The following is a 10,165-nucleotide window of genomic DNA, read 5'->3' on the forward strand; positions in this document are numbered from 1 at the left end:
GTAGCTGATGCCGCCCAAGAGGTTTTCCATCGAAGTCTTTGCTCCCTTTTTATTCACTTTGACTTAGCTGCAGTTTTTGACATGGTTAGCTCACACCTCTTTTCAGAATGAACTTTCTTTATTGGTGATTTCTGGCTGGGTTTGAGATTGAGATTGATGTGATTCCTACCAGTCCACATTATCTGGTTGAGAGATCCTCAATCGCCACTAATTTTCTATGCTATTGGACTCCCCAGTGTCCAATACTAGGCTCTTTACTATTCTCTATTCCCACCATTGCACCATTCCTGTCTATTGTATGATTTCTTTTTCTTTTTGATTTGACTTTCGTTCTGCTTTGATGACTCACAAACATGTTCTTCTCAACTTTTCCTGAGATTCTTCTGTTGTTTACCTCTGGATATTGAACTGTAAATTAATTTTAACTTACTTACGATTAACTCTGAAAAACTGAAATTTAGCATTTTCTGTGCTATTGTCCGTGTTCACAATTTGGAGCGCAATCAGTGATATCCTTTTGAAAATTATATTGTTTGAAATGTTATGTTTATAAGGTATGAAGGATCACCATTCCCAACCTCATTTGTCCTAATTAATGTGTGTGACTGTTTGTGAAAGTGCAGAATTTAGAAACATGTGAGCACAGTCCCTGTAGCCCTCGCGGCTTGCGGTGCTCCTGTTGCTCTTGTGGGTATCTCAGCCTCCAGCGCCTACCGCCCTCAGCTATCCCTTACTCGCTGCCCACCAGCTCTGGGGCTGTTCCCCTTGCTCTCCATCCAGTGCCGGCCGAGTGTCGACTAGCCACCCGGACCCTGTTGGCTCCATCTCACCCCCAGGCCCTGTGGTGCCTGCACGCACCTCCTAGAGTTGTGCAGCACGCAGCTCCGGTTGTTTTCGGACTCTAGTTCGACTCAGCGGGGCGGGGAGGTGAGGTGGTGTCAGCGGGTTGGGGTAGGGCTGGGGGACCCATGCAGGAGGGACAGGGTGAGCAGGGGGGTGCCATACACTAACACAGCCGCTCAATGCTAACCTGCATACAGTTACAGAAGCCTGAAGCTAGTATCTCGAAAACCCGCTGCTGTAACAAAGCTGTAACAAAGTACCACTGGTGTTGGACCAGAGAGCAATCAGAAGAGCCCAAGCTCGGGTCCTCGTGAAAACAATGAGTTCAGGAAAAGTGAGGAAGTATACAGCGCCCAAAAGAAGGAAAGCAACACAACCCGCCGTCGCAGAGGTCTCGGCCAACGCCAGCCACATTTTAAAAACACAAAAACCGTTAAGCATACGGGACTTCTTCAAAAAACGTCAACTAAGTCTGCGGAATCGCCTCAACCAAGAGCGCAGTTTTTGGAGGCAACAACTATTACCCCCCTGGCGCAACCAGGCTCGATTAACTTGGGTCAACCTGGGTCGCCTAACTTGGCCTTGGTGCAACATTGGGCTCCCGAAACCGCAAGGGCAATCGAGCCATCAGAGGTTTATATTTTTGGGTCCACCTGTAACGACCAAACCAGTAAAAACTCTCAACCTGACCACCTTCCATCGGACAAGTTTTCAGTGTCTCCAGCAGAGGACCGCTGGCCCAGTCAAGCACTACAAACCCAACTGGAGATCACTACGCACCCAACAGAGGTCCAAGTAACGCCGCCTAAATCCACTGTAACTAACGCAGCGACCACGACCATGCCTCTTGTGGCCTTTCTTCACCAAACAACGACGGCACAAATCCACGGGTAAGCCAACCCCGAGCACTTGAATAGCAGTCAAAAATCCTCAACCTCACAAACAACAATCCTCACAACAGCACCACCAGTTTTGAGCCCCCCGTATATGATATTTTCGCCACCTGGACACACAAAGGACACATAGCAAAGTCAGCCAGCATTGCCTCCCCAGAATGATCAGTTTATGACGGACCTGTCTCTTCTCCTCAAGACATCTGAAAGTTCACCCACGTCCAGCCCAATCCCAACAGAAAAATAAAAAAAAATTTGAAGAAAACACCGGGACCCGTGCTTGACCACAACTTTTACAAACCCTGCAGCAAACAGTTAATGCACTCAATTACCATTTGATAAAACTGGAAGTGCAGGTCGACTTACTAAACACCCTGGCACTATTTACGTCTGGGATCGATAGCAAACTAGATAAACTTAATTCCTTAATCTTACGGGCGCAAGCCTCCATGAAGCTTGCCGAATCAACTTGCTGTTGCTCCCCAATCATAGATTCTCTTTCACTGCTCCCAGAATGCCTAACCACAGTCATAAGGGAAGTAAAGTTGTTGAGAGGAGGAAACGTTTTTACCAAATCGCCACCCCCCACACAGCAAGAACACTTAAAACCCACTGAGTTTCCTGCTAATCAGAACACAAACTCAAAAGAAGGGGAGGCTCTAAACACAGGAACAACCACTGGCCAAACGAAGCTGAATGGTCTTACTCAGAGCGCCCAATCAAAATCAAACCCGACGGCAGAAAACGGCCCCCCTTTGTCACCAATCGGACCCATCACCAGGCAGGATTATCTTGACCCTGTGCAAACAAACAGCCCCATCTCTCAAAATGACTCAACACTGGCGGCCCTCGCAGGGCCAGTGTTACCACGTAGAAAAAGAGAGCGCAAATGCCAGCGCAAAGCCAGAAATAAACTTAGGGCAAACTCCAACATGGTCCACCATGAACTCTTCCCTATATTGAAAAAAGTCAAAAATAAAAAAAACCCTGTCGAAAACAGCGCCGCAGAGCAAAGAATTACCCCCAAGGAAGTCTCCCCGGAAAAACTCACTCAAGATTCTGTGAGTAGTCCAAAGGACCAAATCAATCAAACAATGGCCCCAGAACTAACCGAGGGCAGGGCCCACACAGAAACCATCAGGGTGAGCTCAGATATGGCAAGTGCAACCGGGCCTAAGATGACGCTAGAAACCTCCAGACCACCGACGGTTCTCATTTGCCCGGGAAAAGAAAACGCAATGTCAAGAATCAATTACTCTAAAACCATTTGCAACGATTCCAAAGTTGCGACCAGTCACAGTTTACATTTGACGAGGGCTCCGCAACGACTGTCACAACAGCTATACAAAATTAAATCAGACAGGACACTCGAAAATTCCAACATTAAACTCTCAAGTGTTCCGTGTTATAACGATCCACCGTGCCATCAGATCCTACTGGCACCCGAATATAAATCTAAAGGGCGGCACGACATTCTTAACAGATCCAATCTGTTAAAACTAGCAGAAGAATTCCAGGTTTAGCTGGACTGGCCACGAACAATATTGAATTCATCGAATTCCTCTCCCCTCGAGGTAATCAACCCTCTGAGGTCACTGTGGTGACTTTTTCATCGGCTAGCTGGGTAGGAGCTTTTCTTGAACAGAAGCAGACGCTGCGGAACTGGGGAATTAGAGTGTACCCGTACTCCACCCCCGGGTATCCCACCTCCTTGTTAACAAGGCAGACTTCACCCAGCTACCTGTCAACATCCAAAACAACAGGACGCGCGAGACCCTACTCCGACTTAAAAAATGCTTCAGGGGCCGATGTCAAATCAATAGGGCCCGAAAAAGCCGGTGTCAATGAAGAATCGAATTATAGCTGGGGGTGGCTGCCAGCAACCCTGTCATCAAAACATGCAAACTGACTGCCAACGGAGGAAACTTCTGTAGAAACACACAACTCCTCTAGAAAACCCGTCTCAGCGGCAGACACACAGCCCAAAAGAGACACCAAGCAGGGACGGCCTCCATTCTCACTGTGCTCATGGAATATCAGTGGACTTCATCAAAAAACTTCAAATGAAGATACTATGGCTTTCTTGTGCAAACACACAGCAATTGCCCTACAGGAAACCTGGGCGACAGAGGGCCGTCCCATAGAAGGATATATCGAGTTTTGGAAACCAGCTCTCAGGGACAACCGATTTGGCCACCCCAAAGGCGGTTTGTCGATATATATCTCAAATAACCTAAAAGGTGCCTTCAACCAATTTCACCTCAATGAAGACTGGTTACTTGGGGTCAAAATCAATCCCTGGGGGACGCAGCGTCCAACTCTCCTCGTCAATGTGTACATTAATCCTAGCACCCGTACAAAAAAAGACCACCTATTCCGATTGTGCGAAATTATGAATGACATCGCTACTGAATATCCCAATTCGGTCCGCATCATCACGGGAGATTTCAACACAAATCTATTTCAGGGGAACGCAGCAGACATGGAAGGGCCGGACCTGACTAACATCGTTGAGGCCTTGACTCAATCCAAACCTCCGAACCAAGCCCCAAATATATTAGGTGAACTCTCCCTGATGAGATTCTATAACGCAGGCTACCTGGTAGTGAATGGAAGGACAACAAGCGACTCACCCCCAAACTGGACCTAGTCGAATGGAAGAAAAAAGTCTTACTTAGACTTCACTATATGCAATTCAGAACTACTGTTTAAGTTGAACTGTTTCTGCATCCACCCACGGTCTGAAAGCGACCACAGGCCCCAAGCCATCACCTTCACCACAAACCCGGAACTCCATAAAGCGGCTCCTATAACCTACAAGGGAATTCACACCGAAAACCTCAAGCGCCTCAAATGGAATGAATCCAACAGTCTGAGTGTTTTAAAAGCAAGCAAGGACTTTATAACAGGTAGTCCTGATAAAGATGTCAACCCAATACGGAAATGGTCGCAGCTGTGCCTTCACCTGATCAACTCATATCCTGCGACTGTGCAGAGATCAAACTGCTCTCCTCCACCAGGGGCCGCAACCTCCGCCGCCATAAAACCACTAAAGAGAGCAAGGAACACCGCATTGAGGTTGGTTTTAAAATTCCCGGGGAACAGCGCCTTCCTTGCCACATATCATCATGCCCAAAAAGCATTCAGGAGGGCAGTCTCCCAAGAGAAACAGGCTCAGGAAAACCAATACTGGGTAAAATTGGTGTGGGAAAGCAAGCAAAAAAACTCAAGGAAATTCTGGTCCATTGTTAACCACACCAACCGGCACCTTATAAACTCTGGCTCTGCAAATATACAGGAAGCAGAATGGGTAACATATTTAACAGATCACTTTCAGGCACAAGACAACCAGGATTGCAGCAGACCACCTAGGGGTTGCGGGATTGCAGAAGATGTACCACTGAATACCTCCTTGGATACAAATCGGGGACTTACCCCTGCGTATGCACTAACCGAGGACCGAGTTGCCAAAGCAGTGACAAAGGGGAGACAAGATGGAGCACCAGGCCCGAATGGCCTGCCACAAAGGCTATTCAAATCGGACATCCCTTTCTGGTCCACGGTGTTACTAAATCTCTTTAATTACACCCTGAGATCACTGACAATCCCGGACTCATGGCGGGGCGCAATAATTCATCCCATTCATAAATCTGGATCACGGGCCATGCCTAACAACTACAGAGGATCCAGGTTAGCAACAGAAACAATCTTGCATGTGTTCTGCATCTTATTTAATTTCCAACGCAGATGTCTGCTTAAGTCAGAATGGAACAGGTTGGGAGTTCGGACCTGTAGGCATGCCATTATCGCTGCTCTGTCTCCAGATAATATTGTTTTAAACATAAACTTGTCCAAATTCATCCAGCACGTGTATCGCAACCTAGATAAAACAGACATTGCTGAGGCCGTACTGCTGATTGACAAGATCGAACATGTACTTTAATAGAACTTGCAATGGCCGGGAGGGCTATTCTACAAATTGAAATGTTTTAACTAGCATGCTTAGGGTTACATTTTATTCTTTTACCATTTTGTATTCATAAAACTGTACATAATGTGATTTGTGTAATCTTTGAACCGCTTCAGCGCGGCGCAGATTCCTGCGCTCTGCTGAACGTTCCATTGGGCTTATGGAACCATGACGGAACGGTTCCGTCATGAGCACAGGCCAACCGACGCTCATGACGGAACCGTAGATCACATTATGTACAGTTTTATGAATACAAAATGGTAAAAGAATAAAATGTAACCCTAAGCATGCTAGTTAAAAATTTCAATTTGTAGATTAGCCCTCCCGGACTTGCCATAAACGAGAAGAAGTCACACACTTTCTTCTTCCGTGATGGTGACCACCCAGATGCGATTCGATTTGGGCAATATACCCTATCTGTAGCGCAGCACACGTTTAGGTTTCTAGTTATCTAAATTTACAAATCTCAGAAAGACTTAATAGAAGGTAATCTGACCAGAGCGATCAGGGTGATCCGCTTCCAGACGACCTTCTGGATCTCACTGCCGCTATCAGTGATGGGCCTTATAGCCATATCTAAGATGGTGGTTCTCCCACACCTCCTATACTTCTTTACCAATCTACCAGTACTAGCACCTACCTCTCTCTTTAAAACACTTGACACAATCATACCGAACTTGATCTGGGGGACCAGTCAAAGAAGGGTGGGACTCACTAAACTACAGCAACAGATAAGCAGAGGAGGACTGGGGGCACCAGTCTTCTGCACATACTGTGATGCGAGCCAACTCCAGTGGCTATCCTACTGGGTTGCGAGCCACAACCTACAGGAACTAGGATATACTAAACATGATATTAACCGAGGAACCTTACACACTCTAATTCTGCCTCGAAGGAAGATCCCTCAAGATGCATCGATGCTACTACGCATAGCACTTGCTTATTGGAAAAAAGCAATACAATACATGCACCAACGCCTCCCATATGCAAATAATATCACCCTTCTAGGACTCCCAATGCCCAACAGATGGATCACTAAACGCAGCATCCTTAACTGGACTGAAGATGGGGTCAACACTGTAGGGGCACTATTCAATAACAGTATCCTGATGGCTCATGAGAACTTCACATGGAAGAACAGGGTCCCGGGCAATTTATATATGACACATGCTTCTATATTTCGCTATGTAAAGAGACACTGGGCTCCTAGCAGAGAGAAACGTCCAATACCCAAATTAGTGCAGGCAATGTATTTAATGGGAGAAGTGCACCATCTCATAAAATGTCTATATAATGGACCCCGCACACATGCTGAGATATCCCTTGTTGAACTGCTGAACAAATGGTCCAGGGAAATAGAGAAGGGATTCTCTGACAAGGAGTGGGCTGGTATCTTCAAATATCCCAAGAAAGCGCCACGACATGCCAAATTTTAAATGTATACAATATATGATCTTACACAAGGCTTACCTTACACCACACCGCCTTCAACGTATGTTCCTGAAAACACAGCATCCCTGCCCCCGATGTAAAGGAGAAGAAGCCGACATTGTCCACATGTTATGGTCCTGCCCAATCCTTAGTGCATACTGGGCAGAAGTATGGCACAACATAGAAACAGTCACAGGTCTTCAAATAGGAGAAACTGCTAAAAGGTGTTTAATAGGACTCCATTGGCACCCCAAATCACAAAAAGTGCAGGTGTTTCCTAGACCTAGCTCTACTCATAGCTAAATGATCCATACCAATGAGATTGAAATCTATCAAACCTCCAACAGTGCACAATTAGCACAGTGAAGTGGTGCACTGGGGTGGGGCAGAGAGCACAGCTATCAGACGGGAAGAGGCCCGAGGACTATGAAAGAACCAGATCTCTACGGAATGGGATCTCATGTTAGTGGCTTTCAAAGCCCTAGAACGTGCTCCCCTATCTATATCTCCTGAAGCATAGAAAGAGTCTATAGACTTAACACTGAATAGTCGAGCCCAGCATAGGCACAGATCAGATGCACAACCACACTGTAAACACAAATAATGCCATACATTTAACATCAAGGTGACAGAGACACACTAACATAGCAGTGAATAAACCGGGTGGAGCCAGAATAGAGGGGTGGTAGTTGAGACGAACGGTTTGTTAATATAACATATATGCAATAAACCTAGATACTAAATGTTTGTCTTAAACCAAATCTATGTAATGTGAATACATGGCTAAAACTATGCAAATCCAGTATAAATTAACAACTGTAGAGTATTTTAATCAGCAAACATATGATAATTCGCTTTCAATATAATGATGTATAAAATGTATTCATGAGTATGATAGTTATAAAGCAAAATCAATAAATTGTATTTTTAAAAAATATAAACTTTACATTTACTGTCACTTCCCACTGTTTGACACACATCTTTTGACTGTAGCATCTTTTGACTGTAGCATTTTCACATTTTCACATTTTCAGTACTTTCATACTATGATTTTGGAGAGTTGTCACTTGATTAAGTCATCCCACCCCTTTCTTCACTCTCTTCAAGACTCTCTTCAATGGTAAGGGGGCCTCTACAGTACAGCTAGGCCCAGATTTACAGAGGGCTTACATTGCCTTTCTATCATGCAAGGTGGCACAAGGCAACACAAGCTCTTAAGTGGGATTTTTACTGAGCCACACAAGGCATTCCATGGTGGAGCAAGAGTATTCCCGTGCATCCACCCATGGATTTTGATGCAACCCCAGATTTGCCAAGGTTAATAATCCAGCAGTTGTGTCAAAATAGTATGCTTTACCAGCAAAGGTGTAATGAGGAAAATAATGCTGGATTGTTTTTCTGCAGGGAGATATTGTTTCTGGTTCAAAATCAATTATGCTTGTAAAACAGGCACCTTGGCACCATGGCCTAAAGGTACCTACATTGCATTGACGCTAAGCAGCATTCAGTGTGCCAAAACATCGAGAGATCAGGAATGCTTCATATCTTAGTAAATATGGTGCATTGGTGTATTTCTGCCCACTTCGTTTCATGCAGTGCAGCAAGTTGTCTTACCGCATTGCATTGTGTGAAATATTGATAAATCTGTCCCCAGTGGCCTATGGTTTCCAATTCCCAATTGCACACATTTAGCATAGTAATTTCCTGCATTGTTACCTGTTCCTACTCATAAAGAGATTTAGTGAGGGAGGTTCAGCTTCAGGAGAGCATTGGGGTCAAAGTAGTCCAGTTATTCATTTGGAGATCCTGTTATACCTGATTTTTGTCTAATAAAACCATAATATAGTAAAGTACATCTAAAGCCATTCTCAAAATGACATTTTCAGATACTAATCTTGAAATAGCAGAGTTCCCAAATGTCACAAGATAAACTAAATGTGATGAATCAAGCAACCAAATGAACTGACAAAAAGAATTCATACAAAATGGCAAATTTACTTTGTAAATCGTCCTGATGAAGTTGCTCAGAGAATTATACATTTCATGATATCACGTTGATGTGTTGTAAAGGTGGTTAGCTCTCATGCCTCTGTGTGGTGGTAACCACCATCGCTGCCTTCTTGGTGTTAACTCAGGATTACCTGGTTGAACATTTCTCTTACTCCACACTCTCTTCCCCTGCAAACAACCCATTCTCTTCTGTTGTCCTCCAGTTTTTTTTATTTTTATTAAAGTGTTACCCACACTTTAATCGCTCGTTTAACTCTCCTCTTATGACCTGTGGCATTTTATTCTCCTTGACATCACTTATATTATTTTATGTACTGTGACTCTTTGCCTCCTCCATCCCCTCTGCCTTTCTGCTACAGTGATTCTTTCCAACAGTACCTGCCTAATTTTACAACTTGAAACAACAAAACGACTACACAAAGGAAACAGTAGTGAGACATCTGTGGTCCTTAATTATACTGTTAAATCGTTTTATGCCATTGTAAATGGAACTATCCGTACAATGATGCCAATAGTGTAACACCCTGCTGTAATTTCCTGTTGCTGTGAGCTTGGTCACTTGCATGTTTGAATTTAAAGTATTGTTATAGTTATCTAAATCTGCGAAAGGGAAAAGCGCATTAAAAATGCTTCCATTGTATGTTATTTATGGGTTATGAACCTCTTAGCTGAAAAGGCTGGTATACACGATTTCTAAAATATTTTGTACAAATACTTTTTTCTTTATAAGAAAATTATTTGAAATCAATTCAACAAAATTTTTTGTCTAATAATGAAAACAATGAAGAATGGAATACCTGTTAAGAAGCCATTGGGTCATAATTTGATAAGAACTATTTTATTACTTTACATTCAAAACAGTAATTTTATTAAAAAAAAAAACATTTTATTTTTGGGGGCAGAACTAGCCATCAGGCTCAGAAGATGCAAATTTTGTGAACTACAGCCAGGCTCCTGCTTCAAGGCCATAGAAAAACCATAGGACCGAGAAATGGCCAACCAGGACGTATCTAAAATA

This window comes from Lissotriton helveticus, chromosome 10 (genome assembly GCF_964261635.1).
Source record: "Lissotriton helveticus chromosome 10, aLisHel1.1, whole genome shotgun sequence".
NCBI lineage: Eukaryota > Metazoa > Chordata > Amphibia > Caudata > Salamandridae > Lissotriton > Lissotriton helveticus.